Genomic DNA, 12,808 nt, shown 5'->3' with positions numbered 1-12,808 from the left:
AGATGGTCATTCTTGAGTCTGCTGTAGGTCACCTTTCATGTGTTTGTAGGTGACCAGGTCCTTCTAAATTTCAGATAGGTCTTTGGTCTGTTGAAGTGTCCTGTTAAAGCACAGTGGTTTCTAAGGTATTGATTTCAAGTGGAATCAAGGAGATGAACACTTCAGCCTGCTCCAGCAAGAGTTTGCAGGTCCCAGATGGCTGGCAAGCTTGCTTGATGAGGACATAGGAGTCTTCATAGTCACAATCTTTCCAGAGGATAATGGCAGGACAGGACCCTTGCCTCCACCGCACACCTGCTCTAAACACCTATTGGTGGGTGTGCAGACTGGGAGAGGGCTATACCATTGATACAGAAGTCCTGAGAGCTATTGTGGCTTCCTCCTGACTAAGTCTTAAGTGGAGTTTGAGTATATTCCACTCATCTGAACTAGTCTGGTATGGAAAGTAAAGAAGGTGAAATTTAAGTTTACCTGTTAATTTCCTTTATTTTAGTTCTGCCAAACTTGTCCAGAAGCCACCCACGGAAGCTGTTGCAATTAGGGGCTTTATCTGACAAGTTGAGAAGACTACCAGTAAATATGTTGTTGGCATAGTTATGTCCATGGTATAGGGATTATCTTATTCCTGGCTTAATGACCATGGAGTTAAGTTTTTGTGTTTTGTTTTTCTAACTGCTCCAAGTTTGGTTGTGGTGGTGGAAATCTAAAGAAAACTATTTCCTTCGGCTGTCTTACCTTTGACCTAGGATGCTGAAGGCTGCACCAGACCTCTATAAAGGGGACTGAAGTCAGCTTCAAGCTTTTGTCTGGCTCAATCTGTTGGCAGGAAGAATATAACTCACTGGTCTGGTCTGGCAGGACTAAAGGAAAGTAATAAATTTTCGCTTTGATTTTTTTTATGTAGTAATTTGTCCCTGCCCTTGCCGAAATATAATTTAGTGATGTCACTTGTCCTCTGTAGTGTCTTGTACAATAGTACTACAGAAATAGCATTGTGTATTGAATTTTTCTGCAGGTAACAAGTTTTTAGGTAAAGGGTTTCTTGACTTTAGATGTTTGGATTTAATTATAAGATTTGCAGATATAATCCTCACTATATTGGATATAGTAAGATATTTTTGCTTTAAGAATTCAGATTATTAAAGTAAAATTATACTACTATGCCCTAATGCATGGGGACAAACATTTCTTTGGCTTATTTGAAAAGTGCCAAAGAAATTGGTTGAGGTAATCCTTGCAAAAATATGGGCATTTGCCATAGTGTGTCAAATTCAAGATAACTGCCAAAATGCTCTGTAAATGGCTTGTACCAGTTCATAGTAATCTAATGATGCAAAATAAGCAAGATTTGGGGGATTTTAAGGACACAAACCTTTTTAACCAAAACAGCATTAATGTATCTGACTGAACAATTCAAGATGGATGCCAGGTGCTCATACAGCTGTTTCAGAAACAAGGAAAATCTACACTTATTTCTTTTGACAGATTTTTCTCTAATGTTGCCAAAAATCATTTCTGTATAACATTGACTTGATTCATTTTTGCAGGAATTATATGCATGTCTTTGTATATTGCCGAAACCATGTCGACCTGCCAGATGAGAGAATTTACCAAAGGTCTACTATGAAACACATTTCTAGGATCCCTAAAACAAAACTTTCTGCAATCCTAATGAGTTTAAAACCTGGCCTCCAAACAAAGAAACGGAGACAAATGTATGTACCTTCTGCCATCCTCCTGGGAGCAGCAAGTCTGTGAGGGGAGAACCAGGCCTGGGACATGTTTAATTTTAAATTGTATGTTTGGTTTTAGGGGATGAGTAGTGGTTTTGCTTTTTGGTGTGTTTTTAATGTGGGGCACAGTAGGTAGTCAAGCCTCTATGGATGGCATGTGGTGAACCTCCACTGTACCTTGCCAGTCTGATTGCTCCATATAAACCTACTCGTCTGCTTAGTTTTTCTAATAATGAACCTCTGGTTTTACTTCTGTCAGTTTGATTAGATTAGGAAGCACCAAAGAACTTATTTTTTCGTATTTGGAATTAATTTTCTTTAACATTGCAACTTGAGAATAATTATTTTAAATTCAGAAAAGTCTTGAACACCATTCTTTTTATGAAGATACATCCTGATACTAATTAGCCTTACCGAGTTTCTGCTATTCTTATCCTGCTATTAATTAGTTTTACTCAGTTCTTAGTATTTATTTATTGATTAACTGTTTAGTGTATCTGGCTTTTATTTGTACTATGTACAATAAATTGTACCAGCTATTTTTTTATGCTTTACCTTGATGCAATGCATAATTTGTATTCTTTGTAATTTGAGTGCTTTATATTTTATTTACTATTGGTCTATTGTATTCTGCAAGTTTTTAACTTTTTTGTTATATACTGCATTATTGATTTGTTTTAGAATTATGACTGTTTTAAGATTGTATTATACATTGCTGTGATTTACTTTGCTGTGAAATGTAATCAATCAAATAATAAATTGGAATTGTCTATGTGTGTTTTTATATATAATACATATTATATCGGATTGCATTATATAAGGAGTGGAGGAGTAGTGTAGGAGCAGTTATGGGAGCAGGCTGAGAACCAGGATTTCAAACTCTACTGCTGCTCCTTGTGACCTTGAGCAAGCCACTTCACCTTCCTTTGCCTCAGGCACAAACCTGCAGTCTGATGCAATAAGGTGCCTTTGGCAGAGCACATAACTTTAGCCACTGTTATGCACACTTTTTTTTGTGCCCAAACTTTACTGCTGATGCGGCAAGGAGCTTTGCATTAAAAAAAAAAAATATATATATATATATAGATATATATAGCGCCCTCGCATGGAAATTCAATGTTAAAGAAGGCATTACCTGTTACCCCCCCCCCCCAGAGAGTTCCACTAGTTTGGTTTTCTTAGTGCTAGAAATTTTACTCCTAGTCTGAGGTGCAGTAATGTTTCCAGGTCTAATAAGTCTACAGGTAGAAACTGGAGTTCCAGTGCTGGGACCTGTCCATGGTTTTTTATATGCAGAAAACATGCTTTTCCTAGCATGTAGCAGATGGACTCAGGACCAATGGGTATAGTGTACTCCTGAGTGCAACACAAGCACGGGTAAGCCAACCCTTATCTCTAGTTCAGACACCCATATTAGCAGGGGTCTGTGCTTCTCGGTTGAGTGCCCTGGTGGTCTCCAGCTAGAAACCACATCAACCAATCAGTAATCAAGTTTCAAGTTAATTAAGTTAACCAAATTAATCAAAATTATGCAAATATACATATATCTATAATTGCTTTTCGAGGAGAAAACTGAAGAACAGAGCCTCGTGCATGGGTATATGTAGTGCTGATGTCAGATTGAAATCTGACTCCGTCTCCAACTGCTATCAGAAGCACACTATATCCATTGGTCCTGAGTCCAGCTGTCTACACTAAGGAAAATGAAATTATCAGGTAACTAATTTCTCCATTTGTCTAGGCTCAGCCCACAGCTGCTGACAGTGTCATGCATATATTCTAACACACACATATGCATATATTCTAGACATATGATGGTTGTTTTCAATGCAGGAATCCAGTTTAGTCTGGACTGTTTTCTTCTTTCAGTGTTCTTCAGAGCTGTGATTGTTTGTACATTTTTGGAATGAAAGCTTGTTCATGTGTTGCCAAAATAATACACACAGTGGATAAAAATGAAAGAGAAAAAGAAGTAATAAAATTATAGGGTACAAAAAGGGCAATAACGATGCATTCATGCCAAAGTTACTCTGAGGCAGGAAAGAGTTCATTTTCCACAGAGATGACTACAAGATGTCCAAGTGTTGACTGGGAATGAGAGAGAGTTATTTAAATTCCCGGCAGGCAGGGAACAGAGTTAAAGGTGTAGATTGAGTTTCTATGCAAGACTCACCTAAGCTGTTCAAATATATCTTTTTCACAGCATTTGGTAAATATTTGGAAAATGCTGGCAAATCTGTTATCAATGCAGATATTCTTAGAGCCATGAATCTTACCCATCCCCCTTTTTAGCTCTTCCACAATTTGGCACAATTGAGCTGTATAAGATTGTTAATAAAACATTTTTGTATTACCAACTATATATAGACAGAAATATAACATCTTGTATCTGAATTCATGCTCTAGCTTTCTTTGTGCGTAGATAAGTGAATGCTGACAGCTGAGTGACGTTATTCTGCAGAGGGCTGCTGTGAAGCTTTCTCCCGTTATCTTTGAAGCAAGGATCAGAGGTGATGCTCACCCACGCATCTTTGATGTTTTATAGTAGCAGACTGGAGGCATGTGCATCAAAGATTAAATGATCACAAAAGCGGTAACTGACATAGAGCTTGTGCAGAATCAGACTTTCTGAGAGCAGATTATGCAGGCGAATAGTTTTACTTATCTGTAAACAAATGTTTGCCTAGCATGAGCAAGTGCATGTTCTAGATGTGAAGCTAATTAGAAGGCAGGCTGAGAACGCTGCCTTCCGTTAACAGGATAGTGGCCCCGGTTCCCCTGCCCAGAGTCTCTTTGATCTTTATCACTAGAGGAATTTTTCAAAGTAAGCCCATCTTACTTTTGCACAGGATCCTGGGAGTATATTTAATAGGGAGCATACTAGAATAAACTTTCTGCAGAGTTAGTAAGTGCGCATGCTGTTTTTAAATTAAGCCTGGGGCACTCCTTGCTCTGATTGGTTGGGGTGCATATGGACCCCATCCTGTTAGGAGTTTGAGGCTGGATATATCCATCCCCCTCTTTTTCATATTTTCAAACCTTTTGGCTGGTTTTTCATTTGGTTTTCTCCTTTACCCTCTCTCCCACCCAGTTGTTGGTTTTTATGTCTGTTCCGATTGGAAGATTTTCCGTTGTGTTGATTTATTTATTTTGTATACCGACATTCGATCGAGATATCACATCGGTTTCCAGATAACAGGTTGAATAGAGCCGGAACTGCCCTATTTTACATTGTAACAAGATAACAGTTGATTAAACAATTAATATAAGGAACATTGTAACATATGAATAAAATTAAATATTAAATGTGTGTATATAGAAATGGCATATATTTGGGTAGCTTTGCATGATTCTATGGATATTGTTACAAGAATAAATATTTTGGCAAGGGGGGAGAGGGTGTTTTAAAAAGCCCAGAGTTTACATGGTATTGGGTTTGCCAACCATGTCTGAGGTCTTCCCCTGCTGGGTTGTGGTGGGGAGGGACTGAGGAGGTGGAGCACTGCCAATGGGGGAGTTGGAAAGGGGTGGGCCACTTTGGTGGTACAGCTGCTTGTTGGCGGATGCTTGGCCTGTTGGGGGATGTATTACAACTAAAGCTGCATTAATGGTGTGATAAATTGTGAAGTTGGTTCGGGTTTACATTTAAAGTTATTCATAAACTGTGGCCAAATTTAACCTGAATCTATTCATTTTGTAAAGGGTGAGAGGTTGGGAGATGGCAGGGAATCTATGGAATACCCATGTTGTTGACAGGTATGGTCTGAGCCACAGGGGAAATAAAACAAGTTGCTTTCATGTTAATACTTCTGATCACAGCAAGATTTTAGAATTGGTTATGCTGCTTACAGGTCAATACAGCAAAGTGCGGCCACGGTTACCCTGTTTCTAACCCACCTTTTACTCACAATTTGGCCGCGTTAGCCCAACCCGCGATCCACTATCCCCTTTAACCCATTCTTACCACCTCTTTAAATCAACAAGTAACCCTTTCCGCCAGCGGCATGTATATGAGATGTAAACGATCGGATTAGCTATTCCCCCCCCCCCCCCCCCAATTCAGTAACGCACACCCCGACTATCGCCTTTTTAACCTGCAGTTTAGCCGCGCGTTTAACCTGCTAAATTACCGCCTACCCTTACCCCTGCGTTAGAGGCAGGGGGTAAGGGTAGGCGGCAAACTTTCCCCCAGCCCTCGCTCACCAGCCCTGGCCGGTGAGCGAAAAAGGGGCAGCCCAGTCCTCTACCCTCCTCCCGAAGCAACGAAAGCGAAAAAGGAGGCAAGGCGCAGGGCAAAAGTTAAAACAAAAGTGAATAAAGAGTAATAAAAGTAAACTTACTGGCGGGAGCGCGTTCATCGAGGGAGGCGGGAGCTGGCGGCGAAAGCTGCCTCCAACAGCCCCCGCCAGCGGCGAATGAATGCACGCCTGTATACGCCTGTGCAATTTAGGCGCTCAAGGCGTGACGTCACGCCTTGAGCGCCTAAATTGCACAGGCGTATACAGGCGTGCATTCATTTGCCGCCGGCGGGGGCTGTTGGAGGCCACTTTCGCCGCCGGCTCCCTCCGGCTCGATGAATGCGCGCCCGCCGGCTCCCGCCAGTAAGTTTACTTTTATTACTCTTTATTCACTTTTGTTTTAACTTTTGCCCTGCGCCTTGTTTCAGGAGGGAGGGAGAGAGGGCCATCCACTTCCTGGTACCTGTCATTTCAAATGTCATTTGAAATGACAGGTACCAGCGCACTCAGGATACTGTATAGGCGCTGTATAAAGTGCCTATACAGTAAAATGGTTTGCGCAGGCCTAACGCTTCATGGACGCTTCTTGGACGCGGCTTGCATTTGCAAGCTATTTAAATACAGTATCGAGCGGTAGGTGAGCCGGACTGTGCGTGCAGCAAACGCGGGTGCGCCCGGCACTAACGCAGCTCTTCCTACCACTCCTTACTGTATCGGCCCGTTAGTAAGTACATCAGTTGTTTAAAGAGCATGTAAAGGAATGCATGGGGGAAGCAAGGTGTTGCATCTTTCAGGAGGAAAGAGCAGAGGATCATTAGTAAGTCTGCTTTCTAAATTATAGAATCAAGTAAGCAACTCATTCAGAAACTTGTTGCAAATTATGCTGGAATGCTTTCACTTCAGATCATCTCCATGCAGGACATAACTTCAAAATACCAGTGGCCACTATGCAATAGACTGCATTCATGAGAAACTATTTGCAGTTGTCAACTGTGAGTCAGCTGATTATGGAAGCATGATGCAAAATTCATGTAAGAAAATGCATTGGAATTTCAACTGCTAGCACAGCTAACCTGCAAGGATAGTATAAGATGTGTTCTGCGTGTCTTTCAGAAGAATTACCTATGCAAATTCATTTTTTATACTATGCCCATGTACTCGGTTTAGTGGTCGTAGATCCTGGTGTTATAACATCTGCATCACTATTAACCAAGATGCATGATATCTGTGTTCTTTCAAGTCCCATCAGCAAATCAACGTGTAGCAAGTGTACCATGATTAGCAGAACACAATGGTCGTTGAATGACAGTGCACTGAGAAGTTCTTGTGTCATTTTCTAATTCGAATTACTCTTATATACATACACCTTATGGTAATTTTGATCAAGGGTCAGGGCAGTTTGAGGTCTAAAACTTGCACCTATCAGAGTTAGAGTCTACATAGCTTTTAAAGTTTGAGACTTTTGACAGCAAATATACTTGCACGGATTTGATCTAATGTCACTGCTATCAAAGATAACTTCAGCAGAATGGATCTCTTAATCGTCATCACATGGTAGTGTTAGATCTTCAAAAGGATAGCTGTGTTAGTCTGGTGTGGCAAAAATGACAGAAATAGGTGGTACCTTATAGGCTAACCAATTATTTGCGGCATGAGCTTTTGAAGACCGAGAACACTTCCATCAGTTCCATCTGATGACGTGCACTCTGTCCTCAAATGCTCATGCCTCACTAAATTAGTCTATAAGATGCCACCTGGCTCTTGTCATAGTAGTACTAAGCACTAGTACATGTCTGGGAAAAATAAAATAAATATTGAGAGAGAGAGAGCCCTAGATATGCTAGGCTAAGTCAGACCAAAGTTCCATCAAGCCCAGCATCCTTTCTCTGACAGTGGCCAATCTGGCTCACAAGGTCCCTGGTGGATCAAAAAAAAAGTAGATCCATTCTTTGTTGCTCACCGCCAGGCATAAAAGGTTGCTTTTCCACATCCTACCTGGATTATCATGATTTTGGACTTCTCCAGAAATATGTTCAAGCCCCTTTTAAACCTCACTAAGCTAGATGCCTTGACCACATCCTCTGGCAACAAATTTCACACCTTTTGTTATGCAGTGAGTTTAAAAAAAAAACCACCTTTCCCAGATTTGTTTTAAATGTGCTACCTGTTAGTGACATGGAGTGTCTCCTAGTCTTAGTAGTGATTGAAAGGGTTAATAACTGTCCCTTATTTATGTGTTCCACCACACTCATTTTATAAACCTATTATAGCGCTTCTGTTACTTCGTTTTGCAAGCTGGAGAGCCCTAACATCTTTAACTGTATTTCATAAAAGAGGAGTTCCATCTCCTTTATCATTTTTGCATCTTAAGTGCTAAGTGCTTTTTGTATTCATGTTATGTTAATATAGGAAATCAAAGAAAAAATGTAAGGATATAAATACACTGATTTGCTGTCTAAAGCTGTATTATGCAGCTGTGGCTTTTTATTAAACGTTTATTGTAAACATAACTCAGCAACAGATTTCATGGCATTAATTTGTCTTAAAATGGTAAACACTGTAAAAGCTTGTTTTAACTTCCCTAGGGACTGTTCTGTAGAAAAGGCAGAAGTGTAATGCTTTCTTCACTACTTGTCTGTGAACCCTTTTTGAATAAACAATCTGCCGTGCAGCACTCACAGGACAGCCTACAGGAGATTTTGCAAAAATAACTTCCCAGGAAGCCATCCTTCAGTCTTACTTTTCTGGTGTACTCTTTGAAGATTAATTTAATACTAACAAGTAGTTTATTTCATGCTTTCCTGGCTAATTGCATATCCTAATGAAGTTGTACTCGGTGGGGGGTGGGGGGGGGGGAGACATCATGCGCAATCTCTGGGGAAAGGAGTAGACGACGTTAAGACTTCATCTCCCAGCTTTTGAACTTGTTCATTAAGCAGAGCAAAGGCAAAGTAATATACTGGGTGTTAAGTTTGCCATTTTTGTTTAAAACATTTGAAATTTTGCTTTCCTAGCTTTTTGCTTTAGATTTGCTTTAGATAGCAAATCTGATGGACTCAGGACCAATGGGTATAGTGTACTCCTGATAGCAGTTGGAGATGGATCAGATTTCAATCTGACATCAGCCCTAGTACATATACTCCTGCAGGAAGTGCAGCTCTCCAGTATTTTCCATTTCCATAGTAGTTAGGGACTACCTGCACGCTCTCACAGCGTTAGAGTAAATTCACTGGAGAAAACCCAAAATAAGAAGAAATCTTACCTCTACAGACGAGCCCTGCTCTCCTGCGATGATACCCTCGGGTCCCTCCCCCACTTGAGAATTCCTGAGGTGATTTCCGCAATCCCTCAGAAGTGAGCCTCGGTCCGGCGGCCAACCCTCGGCGAGGACCTAGCCCCCGATTTCGGGAACGGCTAAGAGGCAGCAGGTGCAACCTCGAGCGAGGCGGTGAAGGTATTTCCCTCTCCCACTGCAGCCGGAAACCGCCCGGAACGAAACCGGGAAGCACCGAGACAAGGTAAGGTAGAAATCTTCTTTAAAGACTCCGGTCTAAGCTCGAGGAGTCGCACAGGTCGCCGGCCGGGACCAGTGCCACCGGGTTGATCCGCCCTAGCAAGGCTAGACCCCGGTTAGATCCAAGGGTCCTCCCACGTCGAGACCCTTGTGGTGGTCGCCATATTGTCCGTGTGGTCGCCGGCACCGTTTTGATCTGTGCACACAGAGGTGAGCCGTGCGCACAACATCGCACGCTCAAGTACCGTGTGCACAAGATACGCGTGAAACGCGCTCACTGGGCCGGGCGCATAACTACGATTTGTGTGCACACCAGTGTGCACATCCTGAGCACACACCCAATCTACGTGCACATCTTCAATGCACCGGAGCGCATAACAGATTTTGCATGCCTATATCCATGGCACTACCGGAAAAGGAGCTCAGGGCCTCTGCCCAGCATGCTTCATCAGAGCCGCACAACATGAAGAGGCCAACACCCTGTGTATAAGTACCCCGGACCTAGCAAACCCCAGTGGGACACCCTCTCAAATGGGACAACCCCCCCCCCCCCCCCCCCCCCGGGACACAGCGCCCCCTGGCTTGGACCAAGCGTCTATCGCAATCACAATACGGCTTTCGACGACATCACAGCACAGAGACCTTACTAGTCTCGCTGTCTGATTACATCCTCAGAAGCCTTGACCAAGCCCTATCACATATCCTCATCCTCCTTGATATCTCTTCTGCCTTTGACATGGTAAACCACAAAATTCTACTAGAACGCCTCTCTGACATTGGCATTACTGGCTCAGCCCTCCAATGGTTTCAATCCTACCTACAAGACAGGCAATACAGTGTCCAATTAGGCAATTACAAGTCCAAACCTATCCCTCTTGCACAAGGTGTTCCCCAAGGTCCTTCCCTCTCCTCCACCCTTTTCAACATTTATCTCCTCCCCCTCTGTATCCTGCTTTCCAAGCTAGGCTTCCCGCACTTCATCTATGCTGATGATGTGCAAATCCTCATACCCATAAAAGACACACTTCACAAAGCTAGAGACCTGGAACTCAACCCTATCAACCATCAACAACCTACCGTCAAGCAACTTCCTTGCACTCAACACTGCCAAAACAGAGCTCCTGTTCATCACACCCCAAAGCATATCCCCACCCCTACAGCTAAACAATTCTTCCCCCACCACTGCCACCTCCTAACATGTGCGTAGCCTTGGCTTCACTATAGATAACCACCTCACCTTCAAAAAACACATTAATAACACAATCAAAGCCTGCTACTACATACTTCACTCACTCAAAAAACTCAGCTCCACTATAGCTCGGGCACTATCCCTAGCTGCACCCACCCTCTGGAACAATCTCCCCTCCTCCCTACATCAAGAAGCCTGTCCAAAAAATTTCAAACAGTACCTGAAAACATTCCTCTTCAAACAAGCATACTCCGATCAGTACACCTCCCCCGTTTGACACCTTTTCCCTCTCAGACATCCTCGTAAATAGTTATATATTCATGTAATAGACCTTTTCCCACCTCTGACCTCCACGGCTTCCTTTTTTTTTTCCCTTCCTTCTCCTATATTCTTTATGCCTTTTATTTTAAATCGTTCAATTTTATATCTGTATTGTCACATGTTCACTGTTTCACTGTAAAGCGCTTGTTTGCTGAACCTTTGTTTAATGTGAACCGATGAGATGTTCCCAATGTTCATCGGTATATAAAACCTCTAAATAAATTAGGGATGTGAATCGTTTTTTGACGATTTAAAATATCGTCCGATATATTTTAAATCGTCAAAAATCGTTAGGGCCACGATACAATACCAATTCCCCTGATTTATCGTCAAAAAATCGTAAATCGGGGGAAGGGGGAGGGCAGGAAAACCGGCACACTAAAACACCCTAAAACCCACCCCAACCCTTTAAATTAAATCCCCCACCCTCCCGAACCCCCCCCCCCAAATGCCTTAAATTACGTGGGGGTCCAGCGCCACACTAAAACACGGCACACTAAAACCCCCTAAAACCCACCCCGACCCTTTAAATTAAATCCCCCACCCTCCCGAACCCCCCCCCCAATGCCTTAAATTACCTGGGGGTCCATAGCCTTAAATTACCTCCGTAGCGGCGGTCCGTAGCTAAATCGGGGGAAGGGGGAGAGCAGGAAAAGCGGCACGCTAAATCGTGTAGTCTTCAGCCGGCGCCATTTTGCAAAATGGCCGCCGCAAAATGGCGGCGGCCATAGACCAAAACGATTCGACGCAGGAGGTCATTCCGGATCCCCGCTGGACTTTTGGCAAGTCTTGTGGGGGTCAGGAGGCCCCCCCAAGCTGGCCAAAAGTTCCTGGGGGTCCAGCGGGGGTCCTTGAGCGATTTCCTGCCGCAAATCGTTTTCCGTACGGAAAATGGCGCCGGCAGGAGATCGACTGCAGGAGGTCGTTCAGCCGGGGTCCGGAACCCTCGCTGAACGACCTCCTGCGTCGAATCGTTTTGGTCTATGGCCGCCGCCATTTTGTGGCGGCCATTTTGCAAAATGGCACCGGCTGAAGACTACACGATTTAGTGTGCCGCTTTTCCTGCTCTCCCCTTCCCCCGATTTAGCTACGGACCGCCGCTACGGAGGTAATTTAAGGCTACGGACCCCCAGGTAATTTAAGGCATTTGGGGGGGGGGGATTTAATTTAAAGGGTCGGGGTGGGTTTTAGGTGGTTTTAGTGTGCCGTGTTTTAGTGTGCCGTGTTTTAGTGTGCCGCTGGACCCCCAGGTAATTTAAGGCATTTGGGGGGGGTTCGGGAGGGTGGGGGATTTAATTTAAAGGGTCGGGGGTGGGTTTTAGGGGGTTTTAGTGTGCCGGCTCACGATTTTAACGATTTTCACGATACTTTACACACCCAAACGGCAACAATACGATTCCCTCCCCCTCCCAGCCGAAATCGATTGTTAAGACGATCGAGGACACGATTCACATCTCTAAAATAAATAAATAAATCTCCTGGGTGAAATTCTTCAAAGGCCTGCACACCTTCGTTCACATGCAGACGAAGCCTCCGATAACACGGCCACAGCCTCCACCAGAGGACTCTTACGCGCCGGGCCCCTCTAGGCCCAGAGAAGTGAATCCACCGCCCAGAAGCCCCACCTACAGGGACACAGACAACTTGGAGGAGGAATCAAAGCCCTTGGAGGAGGGGAACGCCCGGGGACAGAACCTCACCGGACCATGAGGCGCTTCTTCACCAAAGACGAGCTTCCAGACCTGGTCACCCACAGCCTGAAGGAGCTTGCTATCCCGGGCATAAGTGCCTCGGGGGAACCTAAGACGAATCC

General features: G+C 43.7%; 1 long non-coding RNA gene across 4 annotated transcripts in view; it reads left to right on the top strand.

Annotated features, from left to right (window-relative positions):
* Positions 1-2,505, top strand: part of LOC115083731 — a 41,438-nt gene extending 38,933 nt beyond the window's left edge. For all 4 annotated transcript variants that reach the window (XR_003854392.1, XR_003854394.1, XR_003854391.1 and 1 more), the window contains one exon: positions 1,548-2,505. This is a non-coding gene — a long non-coding RNA (uncharacterized LOC115083731). The remainder of the gene's footprint in view (positions 1-1,547) is intronic.
* Positions 2,506-12,808: the final 10,303 nt, after the last annotated feature.

The sequence above is a fragment of the Rhinatrema bivittatum genome, chromosome 1 (genome assembly GCF_901001135.1).
Source record: "Rhinatrema bivittatum chromosome 1, aRhiBiv1.1, whole genome shotgun sequence".
Lineage (NCBI taxonomy): Eukaryota > Metazoa > Chordata > Amphibia > Gymnophiona > Rhinatrematidae > Rhinatrema > Rhinatrema bivittatum.
This window is presented reverse-complemented; position numbering and strand designations above follow the sequence as displayed.